The following is a 19449-nucleotide window of genomic DNA, read 5'->3' as shown; positions in this document are numbered from 1 at the left end:
TGACATAACATAAAATAAAAACAATTCCAAATCTGGAAGAAGTGAAACTTTCACACTTTGCAGATTACATGACACTATATAGAAAACCCTAAAGAGTCCACCCAATAACTGCTAGAACTGATAAATGAATTCAGCAATGTCACAGGATACAAAATCATTGTACAGAAATCTGTCGCATTTGTAGACAATACTGAAGCAGTAGAAAGAGAAATTAAGAAAACAGTCCCATTTATAGTTGCACACCAAATAATAAGGTATCTATGAATAAATCTAACCAAAGTGGTGACCGACCTATACTCTGAAAAGTATAAAACAGTGATGAAATAAATTCAAGATGACACAAAGAAATGGAAGGACATTCCATACTTATGGATCGGAAGTACAAATGTAGTGAAAATGTCTATACTTCCCAAAGCAATTGACACAATTAATGCAATTTTCATCAAAATACCAACAGCAGTTTTCACAGAAGAAGAACAGTCCTATAATTTGTATGGAACGAAAAAAGACCCCAATCTTCAGAGTAAACAACCTTTATGTGAAGTGATAATTATGGATGACATTTTGCCTCTGGATCTTCTGCTCCAAAACACAGTAACTCTGGCCTAAGCATTTGAACAAACATTAGACATATCCCAACCAGGGATCATTCTACAAAATACATTCTACAAACCTACCCTCAAAAGTTTGCAGATTATGAAAACCATGGAAAAAATCTAAAACTCGTCATGGCCAAGTGCAGCCTAAGGAGACAGGATGACTGTAATGTGCCAGCTGGGATGAGTCTGGGATAGAAGAGGTTAAAACCGAAGCAATCTGAATACAAATATAAACTTTACTTCATACTACCATATCTCTTTGGGATATTGATTGTGATCATGTACCAACTCATATGACATCAATAGTCAGAAAACAGTCTGATGTATGTGGAGACTCAATAATACCTTCCCAATTTTTTTGGAAACTAGAAACCCATCACAAGTGAAAAGATTATTAGTAATCATGGTTTTATGTTTTCAACACATAATATTATATGACTAGTTCTAATATTAGTTACTAGTGATGGACATGTACCTATTCTTGTTGTTCTTACTATTGTTTAATTTAAATAATAGCATTCATGTTACAGAAAACTGAATGCACGACATACAATTCATAGAACATCTACTTCACATATTTTAAGATAATAATATATGTATATACCACTGTATTATGTGGTATGTAAATTAGTGTTTTTCTGATCTTAAATGAGCATGTCATTGAATGGCTTTCCATAAAGGTGATTATCCTAGATAATGAATGATACTCAGATTTTACAGGATGTACTTCACATCATGCCTGAACATTGTAAAAAATAAAAATATACACACGGCCAGATGAATCATTGTGACTGGCTCACTTATTGTAAAGAATTCTCGCTTTAATATTTTCAAGCATATTTTTAGCAGGAATAAAAGAGAATCAAATATTTCCAAATCAAAGAGATATTCAAAGACTAGAAGAACAATAGGGAGTTCAAGGGGTTTCAGAAGGAAGACATGTGACCATGAATGGGGAGTCACATGCAAGCAGCTTTCTCTGGGCCACTCTGACATGTTTGCATGAGGATATGTGACTTGCTAAAGGGTAAGACCCAGAATTACAAGAGGGAAAGACAATGCTTTAGGAAGAGGTGACTTGGAAAAGGTGCTTGTGTGACTAAGTGATGTCTCAGCAATCTGGCAGGGGCTCTCTGGGTCAAAGACTTCAAAATCCAGCAGTGACCTAGACTCACAAAGATCTTAGTAACATAGATCAATGTAACTTAGAGCCACAAAGATCTTAGAGCCACAGAGTGGATCTTCACCTATGATTAGAAAATGGCCACAGTTTCACAGGACATGATCATTGGGCCGACAGTAGATGGCTAAAATATTATTTAGGGCTATACATTTAATAAAAAAAAGTATGTGTAAAATTTGGGTTTGGAATTTTAAGACAAATCACAGGCCCAATGTTACTTACATTAGGGCCCCATGTCACTAAACTAATTTCATTCCTGCAGGAATGTAACCTTTAGCCAGTAAACAAAGAATTTCCTAGTCAGTGCTGGAAATTTAACTGGTAGATCCCTGCCATTCCCCTCACGGAGGCAATCTTGCCTAAATAAGGTATTCCATGACACTATTTTTTTTAAAGTTTATTTATTTTTAGAGGGAGAGAAACAGAGCACATGCAAGGGAGGGGCAGGACGAGAGGGAAAGAGAGAATCCCACGACCATGAGGTCATGATCTGAGCCAGGATCAAGAGTCAGACACTTAACCAAACCATCCAGGCACCCCGAGATTGTGAGATTTTAAAGGTTAGCAGGCTTGCTGGGATACAGCCCCAGGGGGGACTGGCCTACTCCTGCAGAGAAGGCAGGCAACAACTTGCAGGCAGATGGCATGGAAACAGTGATCTGTACAACGCCTGGTACACATAGTGGGGAGATTATACACTCATCGTGGAGAGCATCCCTGAGAGCAGTGTTCACAATGAGGGGACAAAGAGCTAGGACCGAGGAGCTGTGTGGTGCCATTTCCCCACTCTGACCCCCCCCCCCCAGCATAAACACAGAGCCGTCTGCTGGAAACAAGGCAATTCCCACACTGGCTGCTCAAGCTGCTTTCACCAACCCCACCTTCCTGTGCTCTGGTGAGACTGACATTCTAGGTCATTCAAGCTTGCTTCAGTACCAATGGAGCTGGCCCCTTCCCAAGAAGACCAGAAGAACCCCATGACTATACCACCTCTCTTGACCAGACAGTTCTGCAGGGCTTCATTTCGAGTGGCAGTCATTTCAAGTCTCATTTAACAAGCAGACTGGAGCATACCAAGATAAGAATCACCACATTCTGGCCAAGGACCATACTTTTCCCATACAACTGGCCTGAAGGATAGAGCAGCCAGTACACAAAACAGTGCATGCAACACACACCACAAACCCTCCCTGATTTGCCAGGCCCTGGACATTGGATGACCTCCTCTACATAAAACCATTCATCTTACAGGCAGGTAACATATGAGCTTTGGCAACACAGAGAAGGCAAATACTCAGCCAAAATGACAAGGCAAGAGGAATGCATCCAAATGAAAGAACAAGATAAGGTCATGGGAAGAGAAATGGAAGGAACACTTCCAAACTCATTCTATGCGGCCAGCATGGACTTGAGTCCAAACTGGACAAAGACCCCACTAAAAAGGAAAACTACAGACCAATTTCCCTGATGACCTGGATGCAAAAATTCACAACAAAAAGTAGCAAACCGGATGCAACAATACATAAAAATAATTATTCAGCACAGTGAGGTGGAATTTATTCCTGGGATGCACAACAGATTCAATATCTGCAAATCAACTGATATGACACATCACATTGATAAAAGAAAGGATAACAACCACATGATCCTCTCAATAGATGCAGAATAAACGTTTGACAAAATTCAGCATCATCGTTTCTTGATGAAAAAAAAAAAACCTCATGAAAGGAGGGATAGAAGTATCGTGCCTCAACATGCGAATGTCCAGATATGAAATTCCCACAGCTAATATCATATTCAATGGGGAAAAACTGAGAGTTTTCTCCCTGAGGTCAGGAACACGACAGGGATGTCCACTCTCAGCACTGTTATTCACTGTACGGTTGGAAGTCCTAGCCTCAGAAATCAGACAACAAAAAGAAATACAAAGTGTCCAAGTTGGCAAGGAGGGGTCAAACTTTTCCTCCTCACAGACATGATACTCTCCGTGGAAAATCCAAATGACTCCCGCAAGAAACTTCTAGGACTGATACAGGAATTCAGGAAAGTCTCAGAATATAAAATCAATATACAGAAATTGATTGCATTTCTATACACCAATAATGAATCAACAGAAAGAGAAATCAAGGAATTTATCTCATTTAAACTGCACTGAAAACCATAAAATACCCAGGGATAAACGTAACCAAAGAGGTAAAAGATCAGTACACTTAAAACAATAGAGGGGCACCTGGGTGGCTCAGTCAGTTAAGTGCCGACTTCAGTTCAGGACATGATCATGCATTTGTGGGATGGAGTCCCACGACGAGCTCTGTGCTGACAGCTTGGAGTCTGGAGCCTGCTTTAGAGTCTGTGTCTCCCTCTCTCTCTCTGCTCCTCCCCTGCTCATGCACTGTCGCTTGCTCACTCACTCTCGCTCTCAAAAATAAATAAACATTAGAAAAATTAAAAGAACAAACCATACAACGTCTATAAAAGAAGTTGAAGACGACACAAAGAAGTGGAAAAACATCCCATGATCATGGATTACAAGAACAAATATTGTTAAAATGTCAATACTACCCAAAGCAATCGACATATTCAATGCAATTCCTATCAAAATAACACCAGCATTCTTCACAGAGCTAGAATCCTAAAATTTGTATGGAACAGAAAAGACCCCAAGGAGCCAAAGTAATGTTGAAAAAGAAAAGCAAAGCTGGAGACATTATAATTGTGGACTTTATGGTGCTTCAGAAAGCCTCAATCATCAAGACAGTATGGTACAGGCATAAAAACGGACCATAGAACAAAGGAACAGAATAGGGAATGCAGAAATCGACCCTCAAACATATGGCTGAGTAATATTTGACAAAGCAGGAAAGAATATCCAGAGGAAAAAAAGAGTCTCTTCAGCAAATTGTACTGGGGAAACTAGACAGTGAGAAGAATGAACCTGGAATATGTTCTTAAACTTCTCTCTCTATCACACACACACACACACACACACACACACACACACACACACACACCTCAAAATGGGTGAAAGATCTAAATGTAAGACAGGAAACCATCTAAATCCTAGAGGGAAAAACAGGCAACCTACTTCTTTGATCCTGACGGCAGTTTCTTCTTGCTTGTCATGTCTCCAGAAGCAAGGGCAATAAAAACCAAAATAAACTATTGGGACCTCAAGATAAAAACTTCTGCACAGAAGAGGACACAATCAGCAAAACTAAAAGGCAACTGAATGGAATGGGGGAAGATATTTGCAGGTGACATATCAGATAAAGGGTTAGTATCCAAAATCTATAAAGAACTTATCACATTCACCACCCAAAAACCAAATAATCCAGTGAATAAATGGGCAAAAGACATGAAGGGACACTGTAAGAAAGATGACACCCATATTGGTCACACATGAAAAGATGCTCAACCTCACTCATCATAAGTGAAATACAAATCAAAACCACAATGAGATATCCCCTTACACCTATCAGAATGGCTAAAATTAACATCTCAGGAAATGAAAGATGTTGGCAAGGATGCAGAGAAAGGGAACCCTTTTGCAATGCTGGTGGGAATGCAAAGTGGTGTAGCTACTCTGGAAAATAGTATGGAGATTCATTACAAACCAAAAATAGAACTACACTAGGACCCAGCAATTGCACAACTCGGTATTTACCCAAAGGATACACTAACTCTGACTCAAAGTGGGACATGCACTCCAATGTTTATAGCGGCATTATCAACAATAGCTAAATTACGCAAAGAGCCCAAATGACCATTGGCAGATGAATGGATAAAGATGTGGTATAGTCGTACAATGAAATATTACTTGGCGGTCAAAAGGAGTGAAATGTTGCCATTTGCAACAAAGTGGGTGGAACCGGACTTTATTATGCTAAACAAAATATGTCAGAGAAAGACACACATCCTATGATTTCTCTCATTTGTGGAATTTAATGCTAGTGATGAACGTAGTGAAAGGAAAGCAAAAATAAAATACAGAGAGGGAGTCAAACAATAAGAGACTGTTAAATAGAGGGAAGAAGCTCAGGGTTCCTGGAGGGTTACTGAATAGGGGTATGGGCTAAATGGGTGATGAGCATTGGGGAGGACAACTGGGATGAGTACTGGTTATATATTGTAATTGATGGATCACTAAATTCTAATCCTGAAACTGTATTCAACTATAAGGTAACTAACTTGGGCTTAAATTTTAGAAAAGAAGAAAGATTTTAAAAAATTAAAGAATGTACTACCAGTCAAAAGAAAATAATATTTCAATCAGACTCTTTCAGTGGAAATGAAAGACCAAAAGTGTTACAGACAAGAAAGGATCATTACAGACAAGAAAGGATCAGAGAAAACGTTAAGAAACAATGGCAAAATAACTAGTAGAATGGAACTAAACATATATCTATCAATAATTACTCTGAATATAATTGACTAAATTCTCCAATCAGAAGACATTGGATAGGGTGTCAGAATGGACAAAAAAGAAAAGAAAAAACAAACAAACAAACAAAACAAGGCCTATATAGATGCTGCCTACAAAGCCTTATTTGGACTTAAGTCACCTACAGTTTTAAATTGAGGGAATTAAAAAACATTTATCATGCCAACAATGTAAAAAGGAAGCCAGTAGCAATACTTCTACCAGGCAAAATAAACTTTAAAACCGAGACTGTAGTTTGGTACCCTTTGGGTCAATCTAGTAGTAAAATTGCATGCACCAGATATTTAGAGCAGCATTATCACCAATAGCCAAATTATGGAGAAAGCCCAAGTATCCATCAACTGATGAAGGTATAAAGATGTTGTGGGGTGTGTGTATGTGTGTGTGTGTGTGTGTATGCATGTATACGCATACGTACCTATGTGTATGTTCATATATACATACATACATACATGCATACATATGTATATACAATGAAATATAACTCATTGAAAAAGAATGAAATCGTGCCACTTGCAACGATGTGGATGCAGCTAGAATGTATTATGCTAAGTGAAATATGTCAATCAGAGAAAGACAAATATACGATCTCACTCATGTGGAATTTAAGAAACAATACAGATGAAAACATGGGAAGGGGGCAGGAAAAGAGAAGAGTGGTAACAAGCCATATGAGTCTCTTAATGATAGAGAAAAAAAAGTGAAAGTTGATGGAGGGAGATGGGTCAGCACTGGCCTGATTGGGGACGAGTATTAAGGAGAGCACTTGTTGTGATCAGCACTGGGTGTTGTATGTAAGGGATAAATCACTGAATTCTACTCCCAAATCCGAGAATGCACTGTATGTCAACTAAGACTTAAATTAAAAAAAAATAAATAAAGCTGTAACAAGAGATGAATATAGACACTATCTCATACTAAAGGGGACAACCAAACAACAAGATCCAATGATTATAAATTTTGATGCACCCAACATGCAATCACCAAGCATATAAAACATTTAACGACAACCATAAAGGAACTCATTTATAATAATATGACGATAGCACAGGACTTTAACATATCACTCACATCAATGGACAGAACCTGTAAACAGAAAATCAACAAGGAAACAATGGCTTTGAATCACACACTGGACCAGATGGGTTTAACAGGTATATTCTGAACACTCCATACTAAAATGGCAGAGTACACATTCTTTTCAAGCGCACATGGGGCATTCTCCAGAATTGGTCACATTCTAGGTCACAAATCAGGTCTCAAGAGGTACCCAAAGACAGAGATCAGACCAAGCACCTTTTCTGACCACAAAGCTAGGAAACTTGAAGTTAAACACACACACACACACACACACACACACACACACACACACACACACACACGCAAAGGGGGAAGTCCACAAATTAAGGGAGGTTCAAAGACATGCTACTAAATGAATGGGTGAAACAGGAAATCAATGAGAAAATACATTGAAACAAATTAAAATGAAAATACACTGGTAAAAACCTTTGGAATGCAGCAAAAGCAGTCTATGATGGAAGTATATAGCAATACAAGCCTACCTTAAAAAGCAAGAAAAATCTCAAACAATCCTAACTTACAACTAAAGGAATGAGAAGAAGAACAGCAGAAGGAAGGACATACTAGAGATTAAGGCAGAAATAAGGAATATAGAAACCAAAAAGACACTAGACCAAATCAATGAAACCAGGGGCTGGTTCTTTGAAAACAGTAATCAACATGAAAGCCTCCTAGGCAGACTTTTCACAAAGAAGAGAGAAAAGACTCAAGTAAATAAAATCACAAAAAGAAAGGAGAAATAAGTCAACACCACAAAAATACAGTTAAAAGATAATATGAAAACCTATATGCAATGAATTGGACACTCTGAGAAAAATGGACAAATTCCTAGAAACACACAAACTACAAAAACTGAAACGGGAAGATTCATAAAATCTGAAAACAGAAAGAAATCAAATCAGTAATAAAAAAAATCTCCCCCCAACACAAGAGTTCAGGGTCAGATGGCTTCACTGATGAATTCTACCATACATTTAAGGAAGAGGTAATATGTATTCTCCTCGAATTATTACAAAAAATACAAAAGAAGGAAAACTTACAAATTCATCTTATGAGGCCATCATTACCCTGATACCAAAACCAGATGAAGCCTCCACTAAAACCAAAAACTGCAGCGGCACCTGTGTGGCTCGTTTGATTTCTGTCCAACTCTTAATTTAGGATTAGGACACTATCTTGTGTTGCGTGGGTTCGAGGCCCACATTGGACCCTGCATTGACAGTGTGGAGCATGGCCAGGATTCTCTCTCTTCCTGTCTCTCTGACCCTCCATCAATTTTATGTACTCTATGTCTCTAAGTAAATAAATATTTTAAATATGTTAAAAAATTTTTAAATAAAACTGCGGACCAATAGCCTGATGAGTATGTATGCAGAAGTTCTCATTAAAATACCTTCAAATTAAAGTCAACAATACATTAATAAATTCATTTATCATAATCAAGTGGGATATATTCCTGGGCTGCAAGGGTGGTTCCACATACACAGATCAATCAACATGATGCACCACAGTAATAGAAGAAAGGATGAGAACAATATGATGCTTTCAACAGATGCAGGAAAACCATTTGACAAAATGTCACATCCATTCATGATAAAAACCCTCAGCAAAGTAGATTTGGACTCAACCTACCTGCATATAATAAAGGTCATCTATGAAAAATCCATAGCTAATCTCATCCTCAATGGGGAAAAATTGAAAATTTTTCCTCCAAGGTCAGGGACAAGACAGGGATGATCCCTCTCACCACTGTTATTCCACATAGTACTAGAAGTCCTAGCCACAGCAATCAGACAACAAAAAGAAATGAGAGGCATCCAAATCGACAAGGAAGAAGTAGAACTTTTGTTGTTTGGAACTGACATGATGCTCTCTATAATAAACACGAAAGACTCCCATAAAAATTGCTAGAATTGATATACGAATTCTAGAAATAAAAATATACAGAAATCAATGTACATAAATCTATTGCATTTCTGTAGATGAATAATGAATTAAAAGAAAGAGAAAGTAAGTGACCAATCCCATTGACAGGTGCACCAAATACCCCAAGATACCTGGAATAAACCTAACCAAGGAGGTGAAAGACCTGCACTCTAAAGGCTATAAAACACTGATGAAAGAAATGGAAGAGGACACAAAGAAAAGGAAATATACTTCGTATTCATGGATAGGAAGAACAAAATACTGTTAAAATGTCTATACTCCTCAAAACAATCTACATATGTAATGAAATCCCTATCACACTAACAAAAACATTTGTCACAGACTCGATCAAATAATCCCAAAATTTGTATGGGACGACAAAGACCCCAAAGAGCCAAAACAAAATTGAAGACAAAAACTAAAGCTGGAGACATCACAATTCCAGACTTTAGGTTATATGACAAAGCTGTACTGAACAGAGCATTATGTTACTGGCAACCAACAACAACAAAAACACAGATGCAGAGATAAATAGAATGGAAACCCAGAAATGAACTCAAACCTATATGGTCAACTAATTCTCAACAAAGCAGGAAAGGATATCCATTGGGGGAAAAAAAAGATAGTCTTGGGACACACAGGTGGCTCCAAAGCGTGTTATTGGGGTTTCCGCTCAGATCATGATCTCAAGGCAGTGCAGAGCATGCGTGGGATTCTCTCTCTCCATTTTTCTCTGCCCCTCTTCTGCATATACTCTCTCTCAAAAATAAATACATAAACTTAAAAAAAGTCTCCTCAACATATGGTTTTGGAAAAACTAGACAGAAACCTGCAAAACAAAACAAAAACAACAATGGACCACTTTCTTACAACATACACAAAAATAAATCCAACATGGATAAAGACCTATGTGTGAAACCTGAAACCATAAAAATCCCAGAGGCTAACTAACAAAGGCAGTATCTTATTTGACATTGGCTGTACAAACATCTTTGTAGATATATCTCCTGAGGTAAGGGAAACATAAGCAAAAATAATGGGACTTCATAAAAATAAAAAGCTTCTGTCACCAAGGAAATAATCAACAAAACTAAAACACCTACAGGATAATATTTGTAAACGACATCTGACAAAGGTTTAGTGTCAAAAATATATAAAATTATACAGCACCCAAAAAATGAGAAATCCGATTAAATATGGGCAGACGATATGAATGGACATTTTCCCAAGGAAGAAATACACATAGCCAAGAGATTCATGAAAAGATGCTCCATATTACTCATCTTCAGGGAAATACAATTCAAAAGTACAATGAGAGAACACGTCACATCTGTAAGAATGACTAAAATCAATGAATGATGAAACAGCAGGTGTTGACAAGGATGTGGGAAATAGAAACCCTCTTGCATTGTGGGAAGGAATACAAACTGGTGCAGCCACTCTGGAAAACAACATGGAGATTCATCAAAAAAAAAAAATGGAAATAGAACTATGTTACGATCCAGCAATTTCACTACGAGGTATTTACAGAAGGAATACAAAAATAATTCTTCAAAGGGATACATACATCCTGATGTTTACAGCAACATTTTCTACAACAGCCAAATTAAAGAAACTGCCCAAGCATATATCAACTGATGAATAAACTGAGATGTAGTTTATGCAATGTAATATTATTTAGCCGTAAAAACATGAAATCTTGTCATTTGCCACGAGCTGCATGGAGAGAGAAAATGTTATGCTGGGTGAAATAACACTCTCAGAAAAAGACAAAACCAGATGATTTCACTAACACATGGAAATGAAACAAAACAAGGGGCGGGGGAAGGAGACAGTGACAAACAAACAGACTTTTAACTAGGAAACAAACTGAGGAGTTCCACAGTGAGGTGGGGGAATGGGTGAAACAGCTGATGGGGACTAAGAAGTGCACCTGGGATGGGCACTGGGTGATGTGTGGAATGTTGCTCTATATTGCACACCTGAAACTAATATTACACTGTATCTTCACTCACTGGAATTTAAATTAAAAGATAACATAAGGTTAATGACAGGTACCTCCAGGTTTTCTGTAGTTTTCAATCACTTCACTAGGTTGGAAAAATAGCCGTGAATGTTTTTTTTTTTTTAAAAAGTATGTATGATGTGGGGGACAGTTTGTGCCCTTACCTCGGTCTCTGGTTCCAGCAGGACTCGAAAAGTGGGTCCCAGCTCATTCTTCTAGAAAGTCCTGAGATGAGCATTTCATGCATTCATGTCCTAACGGAATGCAGCTCCAATTCTTCTGAATTTCTGTCAGGGTTTCTTCCCGGAAACAAGCCTGAATCTGGAACAAACCATCGACTGCATCTATGAGGTGATGTCATGGGACCCCGCAATCCACGCGCCCTTTAGTAAAATACATCTTGTTCAAAAACTGTTCAGGAAAGGGAGGAATGAAACACGGGAACAACCCAGAAAATGCAAGGGCCTGTGCTGCTCAGCAACCACCTTGCCCAGGGAAGCCACACTGCGCCCCCTCCTCAGCACTCAGTACAACAAAACAGCTTCTCTCTGGAGACTCAGGAGATGCCAAGTTGCTGCAAAGCTCCCAAGGTCTCCCCTGTGTGTGGACAGCATAACGCGCTGGAAAGGCAGCTCTGCTCTCTGTCCTGAGGCAGCAGCAGAGGCTCTGCATCCTCTGGGAGCAACAGCAGCCCTTCCTGCTCTGATGTTCCCTGGGTCAGAAAAGCCAATGGTGTGTCCTCTGCTGGTCATCACTGCCCAGGCAGAAGAACCCACCCCTCCGGGTCTGTGGTGCTTGAGCTCTCTCTGCTGGCCACCATGGGTATTCCTTCAATGTGGAAGTCCCTGGTTGCTCAGCTGAGAGGCCAAAGGTGCTCTGGGCAACTAAGCCTGTTCTCCACACTGGGAAGGGTTTTAGTGACAGGGCCTGGGACACAAAGAAATCTTTTCCTTCTCCTTTCTTGTGAGTGAAGAATGAAACCAAATTTATTAACGTAATGACATCATTTGTAATGTTTTAAGCAATGTTCACAGAAAAATAGACCGCCAATTTACACATGCTGAAGATGAGGTAATTGTGTTTACTACAATTGTATTTAGGTTAGATAAATAATTGACACCTTTGAGAGAGAGATACTGGCTTCCAGGTATGGAATGAATGAGTCCTAGGGATACAAAGGACAGCCAATGGAATAGAGTCAATCCTGTAATAATACTATTGCATGCTTTCACAGGATAGCTACACTTATGCTGAAGTACAACATAATTTATAGACATATGGAAGGACTACAATGTATACCTAAAACTAATACAACAAATGTGTGAACAATATTTAAATTAAAAATAGACATCCTCTACATTATCTTTAATTTCTCCTTCTTTGCCAATAAAGTATCATTCCTGGGGTGCTTGGGTGGCTTAGTCAGTTAAGCCTCCAATTTTGACTCAAGTCATGATCTTGCAGTCCATGAGTTTGATCCCTGTGTCAGGCTATGTCCTGACAGCTCAAAGCCTGGAGCCTGCCTCAGATTCGGTGTCTCCTGCTCTCTCCCCCACTTCCTCCCTCAGGCTCTCACCAAAAAAGAAAAACAGAAACATTATAAATTTAAAAAAATCTTTCCAATTTAGAATCTGTGAAATTCCATTTATACTAGATTCTCTAACATGACCATCTTGATGTTGAGAGTTATCTGAATAGTCGCTAATAATATCTTTGATGACACATATGTGACAAGGTCAGAATGCAACTTACAGGGAGCTATACATCTGTTATGAACTTACTGTATGTATCCTTCACTAATATTTCCAATAAAATGTGCTTTAGGGATACAGATGAATGAAATAATGTCCATAAGTCATATAGGTCAAATTCCTATAACACCATTATGCCTTTAATTAGCAATTGCCATCTCTTAAAAATTAAAAGAAAGCTGTGACAAGAAAATGTCTTGAATTTGATGTAAGAGAAGACTATGGTGTTTTAAAGGGTTCACCTACCATCTGGCATCCTCAGTTTGGCAGTGGACAGGAGGATAGCAACCCACAGTCTTGATGAAGACCGCTGGTTCCAGAAGGAGAATATGGACTTTATTGTAAAATACTTTTTATCAATATTACTAGTCCACCTCTGCCAGGTCCAGACTGCTGGACCTGGGGGCAACACAATGCCTGATGCCTGCGTTCAGAACTTGAGGAAGGCCAGCTTGTGGGGGCAGGGGAGAAATCCAACAGGTACTGGGGCAGTGAGGGAGATGGCTCCAGGTGACTTCCCCACAGGGCATGCTCTGGAGTTTACCCGCCAAAGAGCAGCACACTCTCCCTCAAGATATCCCTCTCCATGACAGAACATGAGGCTGTGCCCCCACAATTCTAGGAGAAATGAGGGATACCCATCTTTTAAAATGCAATGTCCTCTGCAAAGCTTGGCCCCAGGGATGTTGGAGTCTTAGAGTCACAGAACTCTGATGCCCATGATACCAGCCCTTTCTGCCCCAGCACTCAGAGACACTTCATACATCCCCTCTCCCCCGGCCCATCTCACCCCGTCCACGTTCCTGGACAAGGTCTCTACTTTCCTCCCCTTACTTCCTCTTTGTCTCTGTTTCTCCTTAACCACATGTCTCACTGCTTCTTCCTTTCACTCTCTAGGACTTGCCCAATTCCCCTATCACTCATTCAGTGCCTCTCTCCTGCCTGTCTCTTTCTCCAACTCTCCCCAGGCTTCAGGCTATCTGCTCTGTGCATGCAGCCCTGTTCAGGAGCGCAGGGCTCTCCTGTATCTTCCTTTCTCCTGTCATGTTTTGTCCCAGGCCCTGATCACAATGGAGGAGAATTCCCTGTACAGCAGCTGCTCATGTTGACATTTGCTAGAACAATGCTGGCAGCATGTGGACAGCCAGACATTTACCCTTGGTGGCCCAGCCATGACCCAAAAGCTGCTGAGGGATGGCTGCTTCCCTAAGCTGGGACAAAAAGGGGCTCACAGGGTTCAGGGCCCTGGGGAAAAGTGGGTTGGATTGGCCAATGTAGAAGGAGCCATATGCTTACACACAACTCTCCTGGGTGGTGTCGAAGGAACCTATCTCAGACCATAGACCTCTGCCCTCCCCATCCCTCAATAAGGCAACAGGGGAAGCTTTGTGGGACATGTGACTCACCACAGAATTTGCGCCATTTGCCTCCTTGGAGGCCACCTGGATTGGTGCTATTGGGGGCAGCTGGTAAGGTGCACAAGGGCACAAGAGGTGAGCTAATGCAGGGCCTCCTTTCTGGCCTCCTGAAACCATTCCTCACCATCAGAAGAGACCCTTTCCTGGAGACAGAGACCTGCCCTTCTCATCAGCACAAACCCCATCAACTAGCAAGTGCGCTGTGTGTTCATGAGTATCTATCTACAGAATAAACAACCACCACCAGAGCTCCCAAAAGGATGTATCCAACTCCTCAGATGGAACTATAGGTCCCTTCCAGGCAATACAATCCTAAAGAATGATCTATCTTCTTCCACCAATACTGTACATATTATGTGTAGGTTAACAGCATATACAGGAACCCCAAAGTGTACACTTGATGGGGAATGAGTGTCGATTTACTGGAAGCAGACGCTAACACAGAAACACAACTGTGACCAGTGTATTAGGGGACATTAGGAAGGACAAAATGGAGGGGACAGGGTGGGCAGGGAAAGCATTCAGACCAAGAGGCAGATTAGACACCATCTCTAAATATATAATAACCATAGCTGGTTTGTAATGGTTCAGTGTCTTATTGAAATTCCAAACTGATTTCCCTCTATGTCAAAGTGATTTTGAGTTATTGCAAAGGGATCTTCTGTTCTCCTCTATGCATTTTGTCTTCTACAATACATCTGTGTCCTTGGATGAGCACATATTTGTGTGGCTGCATTTGTGTGTCTACCTCAGATCTTAGATGTAGATCCCTGAATGTACACATTCTCATACTTATCTTTTCCTTCTTTGTAAAGTAGGACCTGAATTTTAATAGAAAAAAACACAGGGGTCTTTGTTTTGAAACAGGCCTATCTTTTGAAACAGGAAATGCCAATCTCCCAGCCTCAGGCATTATACCCTCAGTTTCATGAAATTGAATGAACATCTGTTGATGATCTTCTGTGTGCAGATACATTCATTTCCACCCAGAGAAGGGTGAATGCTCACTCATCCCATACATTTTACAAATTCCTTATGTGCTTAACCACCTCTTCATCGCACTGACCTCAGAGACCAACATTGTCCCTGCTTCTCAGATTACAAAGCTGAGGCTCTGAGATGGCCCCACTGAGAGCTGGCATTAGGGCTGAGACAGCGGGATCACAGGCAGTGCCTCAGGAAATTGTGAGGGAAGTTTCAGAGATACAAACCTTCATGCAGGGTAGTGACAGTAGATTCAAGGGGGTGGTGTCAAGAGTCCAGCAGGGGCATTTCCTGGTCATCCCTGAATTCCCTGCTAAGAGTCTGACTCAGGCTGAAGGCCAAGGAAGCTACACAGCTAATCTAGAACATTTCATCACATTTAGTCTCACAGAGGCACACAAACTTAGGCAGACAAGCATCCCATAAGAATCAAGCTAAACTACAAATCTCCAGGTCATTCTTTCACACGGATCCAGAACCTTCAGAAAACCAAGGGAAACAACAATCTTTATTTAGATAATAAACTAGGTGCACTTTGGCCACAATGATATTTCAGAGATGATACCTGCGTGAACTGTCCTTGAACCCATGCAGCAGCTCTGTGTGGACTTCACGTTGTGCCCACTCTCCCTGTCTAAGTTGTGGGCCCTGCAAGATATGGCTTCCAACTGCCTCTCACTGAGTCCAAAACCCTCCCCTCTCCACCATCTCAGCTATCCCTTCTCATGCACAGCCTCCAATTCATTCCCATGAGATTCATGTCTCTGTCTCTTGTACTTAAGGACCCATTACTGGAGCTGCCACTATTGTAGATCAGAAGCTCCATGTAATTTAATGCATGTGACTCTCTGCCCATTAGGACAGTTGAAGTCCCTCATGGTAAGGGTTTGCCTCATCTCTCACAGAGCCAGGGACATGGACTGTGTACAAGGCACATCTGCAGAACTTATATGCCTGCTTTTCTATTAAAAGGCTCTTTCCTTCTCCACAAGAGACATATGCAGCCCAGCTCAGTAATGGAAATGACACAGCCCAACATATGTATGTCCTGAGAAACTTGAGGAATCTTGACAGTGTCCTCATCCAGCAGCACATTTGCATTACAAAGCCTGAGAGGCCATCTCTACATCTTCTCAAAGACTCAACAACACAGAAGCTGAACATGCTGATCATGTCAGCTCATACTGTTCAGATCATTTCACAAATAGTCGAGGTGGAGGTGGCGGGTCCCGTCCCTGAGAACACCAAGGAATTCGAGATGGCTCATAGAGCCCATGAGCAGTGATAAAGGATATCTGTAGGGGGTGCACCTAGGAAAGGAGGAGGCCTCTTGAATCGATAGGGACCTACAGAACAGAAGTGACAGGTATGTTGGTATGATAGACAGAAGCAGAACACCCACAGGAGCTGAAAAACAATGAAGCAGGTGTCGGCACGTGGCCCCTTGTTCGTTCATGGGTTCTAGTAAAACAGAGCATCAGTGCCAGAAAACTCTACCCTCCCACGAAGTCCCACTTACAGCCTTAAGGTACCAGATGGCACAAGGAAAAACTACTGTCGCCACACGTCACTGCCCATGTTTACCAATGCAGAAAGCCAGGGAATTCTATTCTAGAAGATTGATGGCAGTAATGCCAATCTAATAAAGGAGCGTATTCCAGAGAGGCAGGACTCTGTGTCGAGGACCCCTCTGGTGTCCACTTCCACCAGATCTGCAGACTTTTATTTTCACATTGAGAACAGACAGAAAATGAAGGAATGAAAGAAAAGCCCAGCACCACACAGAGATTCAGGGCCACCCCAAGGTCAAAGCTCAACCTGCCATCCCATACCTGTCCTCACTCTGCTTCCCTCCCTGACAAAGAAATCTTCTGTGCAAGGCCAGGGAGACATCTGAGGAGATGGGGATTCCTGGAGTCCTGCAGGAGGCCTGGAAATATGTTTTCTGAGAGAAACACGTTACCTGTGCACATTCATTGTTCTCAAGTATATTTATCTTAATTCATAGGTAATTTGGCTTTTAAATGCAATATGAGTTGCATAGCCATTTTGCCCCATTGTAAAAGAGAGGTAGAAATTCTACATAAAAGAATGAACAGAAACATGTCTCAATTTCAGGTGTAAAATTCCTGTAAGGTATCATGAGACAAAGTACCAGTTACAACTGCTCCCGGGACACAAGAGAACCTGCTCATATAAACACAACTGAAGAACTCTGTGAGGTATTGGCCCTGCAGGTAATCACTGATTCTCTCCCTTCATGACTGCAGTTCCATGTACATTTTTGATTACACGTGCCGCTTCTGAAAATTCAGAGTATTTCCACCTAGGAGACGACTGGAGAAATTCTCTATCATACATTTACCAACACAGAAGGACCAGTAATGAATTCTGAAATTTTTCTAAGAACCCTCAGCACAAAGCACACAATATAATGTTGGAAAGAGTTTTTTATCTATTCCAGTCACAAGGCTCATAGCATACATTCTGAAAAAATTCATGGCCTACACTGAAATAGGAAAAAAATGAAAATAATAAGGATAATCCTATGTAAAGAAGGTGTGGAAGGAGTCAGAAGCTCCAGAAGACTTGAGGGTGCAGTGAAGTGTCATCCTCCTGAAGTTATTTCCACGAACACAAAGTGAGAGTCACATGGTCCTCAGCCTCCATGCACTTGTGGCATCCAGAGGCACTAGCTAACATGATGATGTTAAACTGGAGAAGCCTGGAGGCTTGAGAGGACATAAATCAAATAGTAAAGACACCAGAGGACATAGAAAACCAGACAAGGCCAGATAAAAGTTTTTCAGAAAGCATTGCAACTGAAACGGGCAAGATAATTTACCTTGTCTTTCTCTGCATCCTTGGTAGAGACACGACTGATATTCCCCATGGGAGCTGCACCACGTTCTAGGTCTCATAACAGATGGAGGTGGATGGAGGTTGATTCTGACTTGCATAGAGTGTGTGGAAGAAAAACAAACCATCCACCACATGTTTCATTATATTCAACTCATTCACACTCTTGGGTCCCTTACCAGGGGCAGAGGGTATTTCATGTGCCTCGGGTGACCCTTGAGGACAAGAGGGAGATCTGATCCTGTCTCTTGAGGAAGGTTTACAGGGCCTTGTTTTGGGTGTTTTTATAACTAATCAAGTAGCTGTGAACAGCTCAGGTCTCAACTCGCTAGAAAATAAGTTAGGGGTGTGTCTCATCCCTCAGAGAGCCCAGCACATGGTCTCTGTACAAGCTACATCCTAGGGAGTGCTATGTCTGTCAGCATGTATAAGGCCTCCTTCCTTCTCTATCAGAGACATGTGTTGCCCAGCTCACTATGGGGAAACGACTGCCCATTTTATGCATTTCCTGAACAACTTGAAGAACATTACAATGTCCTCACTCAGGCTGACCTGAAAGCCCTGTGGTGCCATCACTGCATCTTCTCCAAACACATGACAAATAAAAGACAAAACGTGTTTTATAAGTCAACTCATACTGTCATATCATCTTCTACATGGTGGAGGAGAAAGGTGAAGTCCCAGAGGACTCCAGTTTGGAGAAGGTGGGGGTGGCCCAATGCCCACAGATAGTGATAAAGGGCAGCCCATGGGGTATGACATGGAGGGCACTTCTGGGAAAGGAGGAAATATCCTGGAAACAATGTGGACCTGCAGGACAGAAATTAAACTTTTGAGATTTGGTAGGGTAAAAGGTGAAAAATCCAACACCAACACCAACATACCCGAACCCCAGTGAAGCCGGAATGGTACCTGTCTCCTTCCCTTCCACCTGGTCTCAACAGGGCGGCATCAGTGCCACTAAAGTCCACCCTTCCCACTGGGTCCCACCTAGAAATTCTAGGAGTTGGAGGAGACAAAGCAGTGCATTGCTGGCAGCATGCAGGGTACTAGCTGTGTCTGCAAATGTAGGGAAGGAAGTGGATAGTCTCAAAGGATCAGAGGGATAATTCCAGACTACTAAAGAAAGTCTGTTCCACACACAGTCTTTTATTTCCAGGACTACTCTCCACCCAGCCCTCACCACCTCAACAGCTCCGTCTT

The 19449-nt window shown here is 41.1% G+C and overlaps 1 long non-coding RNA gene across 1 annotated transcript in view; it reads right to left on the bottom strand.

Annotated features, from left to right (window-relative positions):
* LOC128773101 (uncharacterized) overlaps positions 1-18442 on the bottom strand; it is a 29977-nt gene extending 11535 nt beyond the window's left edge. The window contains exons 1-2 of the long non-coding RNA XR_008417393.1: positions 18233-18442; positions 11399-11555 (exon numbers count right to left, since the gene is read on the bottom strand). This is a non-coding gene — a long non-coding RNA (uncharacterized LOC128773101). The remainder of the gene's footprint in view (positions 1-11398; positions 11556-18232) is intronic.
* Positions 18443-19449: the final 1007 nt, after the last annotated feature.

This window comes from Panthera pardus, unplaced genomic scaffold (assembly GCF_024362965.1).
Source record: "Panthera pardus isolate Hobbes unplaced genomic scaffold, ASM2436296v1 HiC_scaffold_24, whole genome shotgun sequence".
Lineage (NCBI taxonomy): Eukaryota > Metazoa > Chordata > Mammalia > Carnivora > Felidae > Panthera > Panthera pardus.
Note: the sequence above shows the minus strand (reverse complement) of the source record. Positions and strands in the feature narration are given on the sequence as shown.